This window comes from Cygnus olor, chromosome 13 (genome assembly GCF_009769625.2).
Source record: "Cygnus olor isolate bCygOlo1 chromosome 13, bCygOlo1.pri.v2, whole genome shotgun sequence".
NCBI lineage: Eukaryota > Metazoa > Chordata > Aves > Anseriformes > Anatidae > Cygnus > Cygnus olor.
In genome coordinates, this window is record NC_049181.1 from 19,325,613 (window position 1) to 19,337,048 (window position 11,436).

The 11,436-nt window shown below is 42.5% G+C and overlaps 1 long non-coding RNA gene across 1 annotated transcript in view; it reads left to right on the plus strand.

Moving 5' to 3' along the window:
* The window catches only part of LOC121077544, a 75,475-nt gene extending 65,939 nt beyond the window's left edge, over nt 1–9,536 (plus strand). Inside the window, exons 2-3 of the long non-coding RNA XR_005824134.1 lie at nt 6,510–6,630; nt 8,489–9,536. This is a non-coding gene — a long non-coding RNA (uncharacterized LOC121077544). The remainder of the gene's footprint in view (nt 1–6,509; nt 6,631–8,488) is intronic.
* The last annotated feature ends 1,900 nt before the right edge of the window (nt 9,537–11,436 follow it).

An 11,436-nucleotide genomic window follows, 5' to 3' on the forward strand; every position in this document is an offset into this window, starting at 1 on the left:
TTATTTTTTTTTTCCCCTGTGGAGCTGAAGAGACGTCTTGGCATGTGAGAAGCCAAAGCAAAAGTTAGTACTAACATTTAATATAAACATATATAAACCTGTCAAAAAAACATGGCCAGCCTTGCTGTTGTACAGACATGCCAATTTTTGTCTGCATAGCTTGCTTCTGCGCTCTCATTGGTATGGAGAACTGTTAAAGCGAGAAATGCAAAAATAAGAGAGATGGCAAATACTAGAGGAGACTGCTGCTAACTCTGCCTGAAGGAGATTTCTACCAGGCTTGCCAGGAAGAGGTTGCCTGCAGTAAGGTACAAAGTATGTAGGAGAAATGAAGCAGTAGGACAGTGTTCCCAGGGATGACTATATCAAGGTGAGTGCACCTGTGCTGTCATTTTGTAATGGTTGACACTTCTACATGGGGTCCTGACTGTCTACAGCTTTATCGTGCTGCTTGGCTGCATAGCATTCAGCTCGAGCAGCAACTCCCTGCTTTCCAGGTGGGATGGTGCTACAGACCAAGGATGGGGCAGGCCAAGAAGGAGCCTGGAGTAGCTCATGTCCCTCTACCCACTTCAGTTCCTGCTGCTCCAGGACATCTTGTATCCCTGAAGCCCTCATACCTCATGAGAAATAGCATGGTAGAAAGGCTTGTCTTGTAAACCACCTATTTCAATATTCGGCATTCAGTCTTGTTGAGCATTTTGGTGTTACACCTTTTTGATTTCCCTTTTCCATCTCACTGTTCCTTCTCTTCAAAAATAAGACACAAAGGAGGCTGTCCTGTGCTTAATCTGAATGTCTCTGGGAGGCAATTTGGAGAAAGCCACCATGCGGCATGCTAAAACCATTGATGCTTTGATTTTTTTTTTAATTATTATTTTTAAGCAGATTTCTTTATACCACCAAACAGCTTGACCCCTCAAGAAATGAAGAAATGTTTGGGCTTCCTGCTCTGCAATTCATTTCTTGGGCAGCTGTCTTGATAGGGAGATCCTGGGATGCCCATAAACTGTTCTGTATTCAACTGTGCTCCATCCTCCTAGATGCTAGGCTCTAAATCTCATCCCAAATCTTCATGACTCAGGAGACAGAGATAACCTCAGAGTACACCTGATTCATTTTTTTACCTGATCTGCAGACAGCAGTTACTCCTTACTGTTCTCCAGCCACAGCACCGCAGTCCATACAGGCACCCATGCTTAGGCAGTGTGTGGGAAAATACCCAAGGAGCTGCCACAGATGTAGCAGGCAGCTGGTTTCAGACGGTGAGCCAAGCAGCAACTTAGGAGAGCTTGGAGAGCCGAACTCTCACACAGTGGGTGCTGGGGTGGTAATTTGTTCATCAGAGGCAAACAGCTGAGCGTGTGACAAGTGGCAGATGCACACCACAGTGTGGAGGCAAAGACTTGCAGGGTATCAGTTAGGTCAGCGAGTCTTCCTGCTTGTAGATGGTGTTTCAGAGTGTGGTGGCCCTCAGTGAGCAGTGAATGTTTCGGCACCAGCAGGCTCAGGCCACAGGTTTGATTTACAGCGTGAAAGGACCTTGTAGCACAGATGCAGCCTGATGGTTTCTGGCTCCCTTTTGCGAGCTGGATCTTGGGATAGCAAAGGAAAAGGCAGAAGATATAGAAAAACAAGGCAGAAATAAGTTGTTAGAAAGGCATAGGGGAGATAGTTTAGGGTTAATTTTCTTTTCTTGATTATGACTTATGTCAGTGGACTGAAAAGGGAAGGAATCAGGGGTATCGTGGTGTCCTCCTGTTGGACTGCAGACTGAAAGCGAGGAAGTTCTGGAAATTTGGCCTTTAGAGTCTGCCACCCTTCAGCAGTAGAACTACCAGTTTGTACAGAACTGGGCTGATTCCCTGCAGTATTAAATTTACAGACTGCATCCGTCTAGAAATTGAAGCACTCTTCTATGTGCAGTTCTGCTCTAGTTTCTGGCAAGAGAAGCCTCTATTTAGCACGCATGGTAATGAACGAAAAGATCACGTCTCCTCAACTGCGGGCAGAATAACTATACACTCACTCTCTGAGAGGTTTACTCAGAGTTTTATCTGCTAACTAATTTGTATTAATGTTGCATTCAACCCTGGAGTCCAGCAAACTAGTTCAACCCCTTATTTTTATGCACAACCAGGAACAGAGAAGTAGAGAATGGTCTTCATACGAGTAAGAAAATAAAGAGATTGCCATGGTGAGAAAATGCTGCAGGAGCTGGAATGGCTGTGTCATTGAAGCTAGCATTGATCTAACCCTTTTTATTATTTTTTTTTTCTAAAGCACTAACTGAAAGTGAGTTGCAAAAGAAAATCAATTCTGAGAATCATTAGGGTTGGAAAGAACCTCTCCTGAGTCACACAGTCCATCACTCCTATGATTGTTCCTAAACCAGCCCTAACAACTGGGTATCTACTCATATCTTTTATGATGGCTCTACATTTTTCTTCAACTGGTTGCAACAATAATGTTAAAACAAACATTCTTTAAAAAAGAAACATTGCAGAGCAAGCCCTTGGGTACATTTTTGCTGACAGATAATCTTCAAGGCTCATTTACTTTTAAAAAGTTACAGTGCTCAGACATCGATGTGTATTCACCTTTGCAGGTGCCAGGAAAATTAGAAATACTGCCACCCCTTTTCTTTGCTGTGAGCGGATCTCTCTCAGGCTCCCCTGCTCGTGTCCTGGTTTGTTAAATGAATGTAAAAATGCCCAGTGTTCTCAAAAGTGTTAGAGCATAAGGCAGACTTTGTGGTTGTTGTCAAGGACAGGAAAACCTTGCTTTGAGTCAGAACTGCAAGCTAATACAACAAGGACATACTGGCACGGAGGGGATAGTTCCAGGAAGGTGTCACTGGTCAGGTTTTGTGGGACACCTCATTTCAGTCTCATAGCAGATGCAGGCTAATTGTAGCATTATGTCACTCTGGTCTCTTGGGCCGCCTGGTGCCTCCTGCTGTGTGTCTCCAGCCTCCTCCCTCACCCTAGCAGTGCTTTGCTTTGTTTTGGGAAAGGCAGCTGGCAATTGCATTAAAATGTCTCTCCAGCACAGAATGCAAAGATGTTTTATTTGAAAGCTCAGATGAGAGAAATCCATCTATCTCATTCTTGTCTTCTGTTACGTGCCGTTCTTCTAAAACAAGGCAGGTATTATATTGCAGTAGGAAAATGCTGCAGTAGCGTAACTTCTACTACTCTTTGCCAAAGTAAGACCTCTTCTGAACATAGACAAGATTAGTGTGTCTACACAAGAGCTGTGACTTTTGGCTGATGGATATTGCAATGGCCGAAGTGCTTTGCAGCAAAGTAAGTCTGGTTCCCCCCTTTTTAACGTGGGGATATCTACAGTCTTCATAGTCTAGATATTATTTATATATTAAACCAAGGAGAGTCTATCTAATTCAAAATGATGTTTTAGAATTTTTATATGGAGAAATGTTGCTTTCTAGCCAGGAAACTTCTCTTTGGTACCTTGTAACCCAGCGAGGCTGACTTCAAGGGTCTCTCCGGTGTTGTCATGGGTGGCTTAGTACCATGAGTTACAGTAGGCACGGTCCACAAGTCTGTGGTTTCCTCAGTGGCAAATAAGAAACACCTATAAAGCGTTTCTAATATCAGTATGTTTGATTATTCCTGTCTGTTGGTGCATCCTTATACGTGGTCTTACCCGTGGGGAACTAAGAAAGCGTGGCTGATTCACCCTCCTCTCCTGATCCTGGACTTGACCCTTTACGAGCAGTGGGAGGTGAGCCCAGGGAAGACCCTGGTGGGGGTTGGCATGCAGCGCTGTGCCCCCTGGGCTGTGGGTTTGTCCCTTTGCCTCTCACTACCTACTCCCAGGCATAAAACATGAAATAATTCAGTAATAAGCTAATACTTTGCCCTAATCTGGTATCTCCCACTTTTATGATTTAGAAAAGAGGCAGTTAGATTATAATATCAAGAAAGTTGCAGCATAAAGCTTTACTTCGGTTGCATAATTTTGCAGCAGCAATTACCTCAGCTACAAATTTAATTTAAAAACTCTTTGAAAGCACAGTCTGTGTTATCGCAGAATATACTTGAAATCAATGAAGGATGATTTCATTCCAAGTCTGAAGATACTATTTAATAGCCAGGAGAGAAACCTGCACACAGGCACACCTTCTTACTTATTAATAAATTCTGCTGCAGCAATTACAAATCTTGACTTCCACAAATTCATTTACTCTTGGCAACATATGAATTATAAACAATGTTTGCCAACTTAATGCAGTTGCGTTCTTGCATCTAGCTGGAAAATAGATGGGAACTATTGAAAATGATCCTAATCGTGATGCTATTAAGAAAGATGCAGAGAAAATGCTCTGATACACATCACAGTGTCTGACTGCCATTATCTTATATTTTCCTTCATGATTCATGGTCTCTTAGCAACCATATAGGCCTGATAACCTTTAATGGCTCCAAAAATGATGCACTTGGAAATCTATCACTTAAGGCCTGGTGCTCAAGTACTGACAACCTTTTCTTTGATGGCAGATCTCAAGGCAAATAAATACACAAGAATTAGAGCAGCTTTCTTTGTCTGGATATTCATATTTTGTGTGGTTATTCCGACTGGGTGAGGAAAGGGGTTTGTAATCCAGGCTTAATGTGTATAGATTTAGGATATGCATATGTACCTTAATTAACTATATAGATTCAAAAGGATGTCAAAAGAGCACTGGGTTATTGACTGATAGAGAGTTGTGTTTGTGCATTGACTGGGGGGATGAAAAGGTGAGTCTCCTATCAAGACAAGGGGAACATTATGGATTTATCATCTGGGCATGAGAATCTGTGTATCACCAGCTTGGCTGTGAGCTCTTAACTGCTTGATTGCTGCTGGCTGGCCCTGGGACGCTGATTGAAGCTCTTGAACGCTGAGAGAGAATACTGACTGTATTATTGCCCCTGTGTTGTTAGGAGCAGAGGCCAGAAAGGCACACAGCACCAGCTATAGCATGAGGCAAGGCACCACTGTTAGCGTGCTTCAAATTCCTGCCAGTGACACGCTTGTTTGAAGAAATTAGAAACAGGTAAGAATAGTTCCTGTTTCCTTCTGGATTGTTAGTATTTGTGGAGTTAGGTACCGCTGCGTGAATGTAGTGCTGCAGTTAGTGCTTTGGGTTTGAGGCAGGGGGGTCTCTCTTGCAGGTGGCTGTGACAAGGGCTCAGGCAGCTTGGCAGCAGCCAGAGGTAGCGTGACACCATCCGCTTACTGGCTGGGAAGAGAACTGGTGAGAGTAACAATATTTAATCACTTGCAATACTTTCAGAAGATGTATCATGGCCTGTGACCCTCTCCTCAGAGGATAGGAGAACTGGCTGATGGGTGTAAGTGCTGCTGAACCAGAACCTGAACTGCCATTGTTAGGAGAAGATGGAGCTAGGGACGTGCCCACGTAGGTGCACACTACCAGTGCCGTGCTACAAGAGGAAGGAATCCCCAGCACCCTCTGGTAAAGAGTTCAGTGCCTGGGGAAATTGTCTGAAATCTGAAAACCTGAGCAGAACCTGCTGGGTTTTGGAGTAGTTTCCTGTTTGCCTGATGAATATTATCCCAATAAAAACTGCAGAATCAGATGTAGTGCAATACTTCAGACCAGTGAATTGAATGTCAATGATGTTTACTAACTGCTGCGGGCATAATTCTATCAGATGCTGAGCAGACCGCATTTACATTTAAAAATACAAGTAATCAATGTATGTTAATGTATGCCCTTCATGTATTCCGTGCCAAAGTGTTTTACCAGCCATTTACAGTGGCCATGCTATTGCGAGAAAAAAAACCTTTCAGGAACTTATCAGCAGACGTGCTTTGGGTTAGCTTCTTTTTGTCAGGTGTGTATCACTAAGCGTGCATAGGAAAAGGCACAAGTAGCACACACAAAAGCTGGCCAGCACACAGCCATGCAGATATTCCCAACAGGGGTGTATCTGTACTTGTTTGTAAGCTGTGGGAGTGCTTACACTTTGCAGATAGGATTAGCAAAATGCTGATGAAGAGCTCATTACCATAATTCCAAATTAAAGTGACACCTGCCACGATCCTGTTAGTGAAATTTGACATGCGTCTGTGTTCCTTTCAGGTACGTTGGCAGATGATGCCATTACTGAGGGAGAAGGTAGGGTGTGAATTTGTAAGAACTCAGAACAGCTGTTTGCGTTTTTACCTTACTGTAAGTGCAAAGTAAATGAAGAGCACTGAAATGATTGCTCTAGGAAAGGTGCACCACCTATGTCATGTTTAACCCAGGGTGGGTTGCTGTAATGGCAAACACCTGGAGGTGGTGTGTAGGTCACTCTCATCTGTTCGTTCCATAGCTCATTCTGCAGCATCTCCGTGAGCCCTAATTCCACAAGAATTACAAAACTCAGAATTCTGTCAATGTACGGTATGAAACACATTGCTACAGGCTGTGTCTGAGTTCATTGCTGTCTGCAGTTGATTCCCAATATCTCAGTTTTTTCTCTCCCTTCCAGAGCTTACTGGCACATACATAATGGATAGCACCCCGTTCTTCCTTGGCAGGCCCTCTTGGTGAAGAAATCATTGGGAGTTTGAACCTAAAGGCAAAATCAGCATTGTTACAAACCGTGGGAGGTAGGATCTCATTGCTGATCCCAGTTAACCTGGTATTTGCTTGCTCCCCAGGCAGTGACAGCACCTCTTGTTTACATCGCGGTACCTGTGGAGCAGAACCGAGCAATCTTTGTATTAGTCTGGATTTTCATTTTTTAAGAAATTCCCAAAAGGCAGATTATTTTATAAAACATTAAAAAAATATATTGCTGATTTTGATCAACTTCAGTGTGGTCTTTACAGTCCAACAGTCCTGTAAAAGGATGCTGAGGCTTGATAGTGTCCCAGACTAAATGTGGTTTACAAAATCCCACAGAAATGCTTGGAACGGACCCGTATCAGATTTTGGCTTAGCCCTTCCTGACTGGGCTTGCAGAGTTGATGCAATTTTCTGGGACCTCCTCCTGTTTTATTCTCAAAAACTCTGCCGACAAAACCACCTTTGTTGAGCAGTTATGTATGGACAACCAGCAAATGTTTCAGATTGCATGTGAAAGAACGCTAATTTTGCACATGATTCCTGGAATATTTGAGCTATCATGCAATTATGATATAAAGTTTGGAGACTGTGTTACAAGGTGCCTTTTAAAAAAAACAGGCTTACTGTCAAAAATTCATCAGCAGTTCCTCCTGTGTAATGTACTTTTCCAGAGACAACTGAAAAAATGTCAAAACCAAATAAAGAATAGCTACGTTACAACAGCTATTTGAGATCCAATTTAGCCTTTCTTATAAGTTTCCCTTCCAGTAAGCCACTCTTCTCATGTTTTCTTCCAGTAAATGAGATGTGCATAATTCAGTCCTATTAGGGAATTGATCCCTTCAAAACAAAACAAAACAAAAAAACCCTTTTGAATGCTAGGGGAGGAAAAAATAATCCAAACTACAATTGTACCAATTTTGTATCACTTTGGCTCCCATTCCTAGCTTTTCCAGCTTTCCCTTGATCTGCAGAAGGACCCGCAGAGTTGCATTGATAAGAATTCAGGTCACACGAAATTTCTAGTATTGGTCTAGATTAAATCTGTCCGTACATTCTTCTTTCCGTACACTAGATGCAAGTCCCAAATATAAAATCTACAGATCCCCTATTTTTCATTTCTAAATAAATCACTTGGAGAGATTTTTCTCTTTCTTACACCGGTATATTTTGGGAGTAACTTCTTTCAAGCAAATATTATTATGCTGGCAATTATGGTGGCAAGGGGAGAGCAATAGAACAGAGATTGAGTTTTGTGATATATTTTAAAATGACACATTTGTCTGGGATGGGGTGACCAAAATGCAGATTAGAGACTGAATAGAAATATTTTTGTATAAACTTCAGTATTTCTGCAACAAATCTTCTGTTGGTATAAGGAGATGAAGCGCTCCTGATTTCAGCAGCCCCTTGAGGCACTGACCTGAGGTTTTTATTTCCAATCCATTCTGGGCTTTGTGACCCTGCTTGCCTCGTTTACCTGTTACAAGTATTCCTTGCAGACTGCAGATTTTACAGGGGGTGTGAGGTCAAGCTTAGGCAAGTCGGCAAGTGTGCCATGCAGGAGCGTGCTTTACTGAAGGGGAAAAAAAATACAGTTTTTGTACAATATTGTCCATCTCCTTTTCCACTGGGGTCAAGAAGGCAAGTCCAGGCAAAGTCGTATAGCTCTGGGAACCGAATGTCTTTGTAGGAGCCCCTAAGCATTGTGATGGAGTTTAACGCGAGTGGCATGGTGAAAAATGCCAGGGATCAGCAAGAACGAGAGGAATTAAGGATTTGGTTATATCTCTTAAGCTGCTTTGGGAATCTGACAGCATTTTTGGTTGGTATCAATATATTTATAGTATAGAAGATTAATATTTGCACCACTGAGCTCTTTAATTTTATTGACTTCAGAAACGGGGATTTTGGCATTAAGAAGAACCAAAAATGTAGCGGGGACTGTACAGCTTCACACCAACATTGTTAACACTCGCAAGACTCAGAGAAATAGGATGTTTCACAGCAAGCAAAGCTTTTAATACGTGCTGAGGCTGTAGGATTTCAGGATGCTGGAAGAACCGTCCTGCCCTTCTGCAGGGAGCAGGAGGTGGCAACACGGGGAAGAGAGCCTGAAGTGCTGGGAGCGGGGCTGGCTCTGCAGGAGCTCCAGGCCCTGTGGTCACCGTGGCCTGGCAGAGCTGACCTGTAACCCTCCCCCGCGGAAAGCCTTTGCCATGATGGGCCTTCAAAAGCGAGAAACAAGACTGCAAAGTTTCCATTTGGTTCTTTTGAAGGAGGCCGGTACTTCGTGGGGTGTCTAGGAGTTGGCTATTGCCAGTACCTGAGCCGTTGCTGCTTTTTGCAGCCTGCTGGAGTTGTAAAAGCACTTTTCTGCTCGCATCTGGTGCTGCAAGCTCAGGACCGCATTCATGTAGGCTTTGCCTTAGGGAGATCAGTGGTGGTGGAGTCTCTAACGAAAAAAAAAAAAAAAGCAAAAACAAAAAAACAGAAACAGCAACAACAGAAATGAAGAAAATGAAGATTTTCAGGCTACATGTCTTTTATCCGTGCCTCTGCTGAGCTAGGTGTATGCTTTTATTCTGAGTTTTTTAGCTGAAGTCACAGCTATATGTACAGGGAACTGCTGGGAAGCTATTCTCATTAAAAATGGCTCTGATTTATGGAATTCAGGACACTGGGAGGAAGCTGTCCCTGATGATTAAAATACTAGCTGAATATTAGGTTGAGATCCATTACTGATTCTTTTCCAGGATATGATATTGTCTACGTTTTTTGTAGCTGTTGTTTGTTTGTTGGGTTTCTGTCTTCTGCAGCTTTGGAAATTACATTGTCTGAACACTTTGTCTTTAGCAAAAGATCAGTCTGACCATTGTTACCTTGCAATTGCCAACAGTTTTTCTCACTGTCTTCTTTCTGGAAAAAAAAAAAAGAAAGAAAATCATCCTTGAACCTTCTGCCTGTTTGTGTGTGACTGTAGCAATTCATTTCTTTACAAGGAGCAAGAAGAAATGTTAGAATTGGTTTCATTTCTTTCTTCTTGTTAAAACCACTTTCCTGTGTCACGTGCATGGTTTGAAGCTTTTCCCAGGCCTCTTCTTGTCCATCCTAAAGGCAAGGTGGCAGCCTCAACATGGCAGGTGGGACCCTGTGCCAGCCTGCTGGCAGCTCCTGACTCACCCTCACTAACCTGTGGCCTTCCTTTTCCTTTTTCCTTCATCTTTTAGCATCACTGAGATTTAAGGCACCCCTTCCTCCAGAGTACAGCTTGGAAACTGTGCTGAGGGTATTTCCCATCTCATGGGATCCTTCCACCCACCCCCTCTTAATTATTTCCTTAGAGAGCATTTTTTTTTCCTCCTTTCTCTGTCCTGTGACTTTCCTCAACAGCATCTCAAATATAATTTTTGGTGTTCAGGCAGGTGAATCTCAAATGGATGTCCTGAAGGGCTATGGTAGGTACCATACCGTATCTGCTACAGACTAGAGCTGGAGCTCAGCAATAAAATTCATTTGAAGTATTGTCTTTAAGTTATTGCCTTAAAGACTAAATTCTAAATTTAAATGACAAATAACTGTTTAGCAACTATGCAAGAAAGATTTTATTTGCTGTGATTAATCACTTTTGGGAAAAATAATTTGTCTCTGATGTAAGAGGATGCATTCACTTTTGTTAGCAGCAGGTCAGTAAATATTTTTATACAAGATGCACCAAGTGGCTTTAAGCTCCATTGTTTTGGACATGGTAGACCTTTACTGATACATCTCAAGCTTCCTGATTGCCAAGCAGCCCCTGCATCTCTGTTCACTAAAGTTTCCACTCAGAATTTGCAAACTCCCATGTTTAAAAAAAACTTAGAGTTTTCATGTATTATCTGTAATTTGTGTGTTAAGTGCTTCTCTTTGTGGGAAGCACTTCCCTAGCTAGTCCCCTTTCTGGCAGGTAAGTCTGGGTCACAAGTTCCAGCTCTTTCCCTTCACTCCTGCCCCTTGTTGCAGGTTGTAACCCCACCTGTTCTGTCCTTGGGAGATTCTGCAGAGCCATGGAAATGATCTGGATTAAAAAATCCAATGCAACGACCCACCACCACCTTGACACAAAATCCTAAGGCTTATTTTTATATATATATATATATATTTATTTATTTATTTATTAGTATTTATTTATTTATTTTTCCTATGTGATTTACTGATGTGCAGTTCCCATATCACTGCAGGATGCTGACTTTGTTCATACTTGCCATTAGTACATGCTTGGCTAAAAATAAGAGTAGATTCCACTTTCGCTGGCTCTCCTTCTAGGGGAAGATCACCCAAACAGTAAACTCACCAGACTTATGTTCAGCTCCCATGTTTTCTTGTGTGGGAAATCTCCTGAAACTTCTCTTGCTTTCTTTGTCAGAGCAGCACAGACGGCCAGAACCGGTGGGGAGAAGAGCACTTGGATTTGTGTGAAACAACATATTTAGTTATGCCAAGTGATGACATTCAAGCAAATACACAATATGTACACCTGCACACAAAGATGTAAAAGTGGAAATTTATTGAACCAGCATTGGAGTCGATACCCCCGTGAGGGAGCCCCAAACGTGCAGTTGCCATCCGCTTTGCTGGAGGGAGCTGGTGCCAGCTAGGAGCTGGCAGCACGGCTGAGTTCAAGAAGTGTTTTTAATCTCTTAATAAATTTCACAGCTAGATGGCTTCTTCATTTGTAAATTATAGATAGACTCGGTTATACATCTCCAGCTTCACTTTTGGCTTATTTGGGAATTCTCAAGGAATGGCAAATATGTTGCAGCATTTTTATTTTGGATGGAGTCTGGATGAAATTCTTCGGGGAGTGC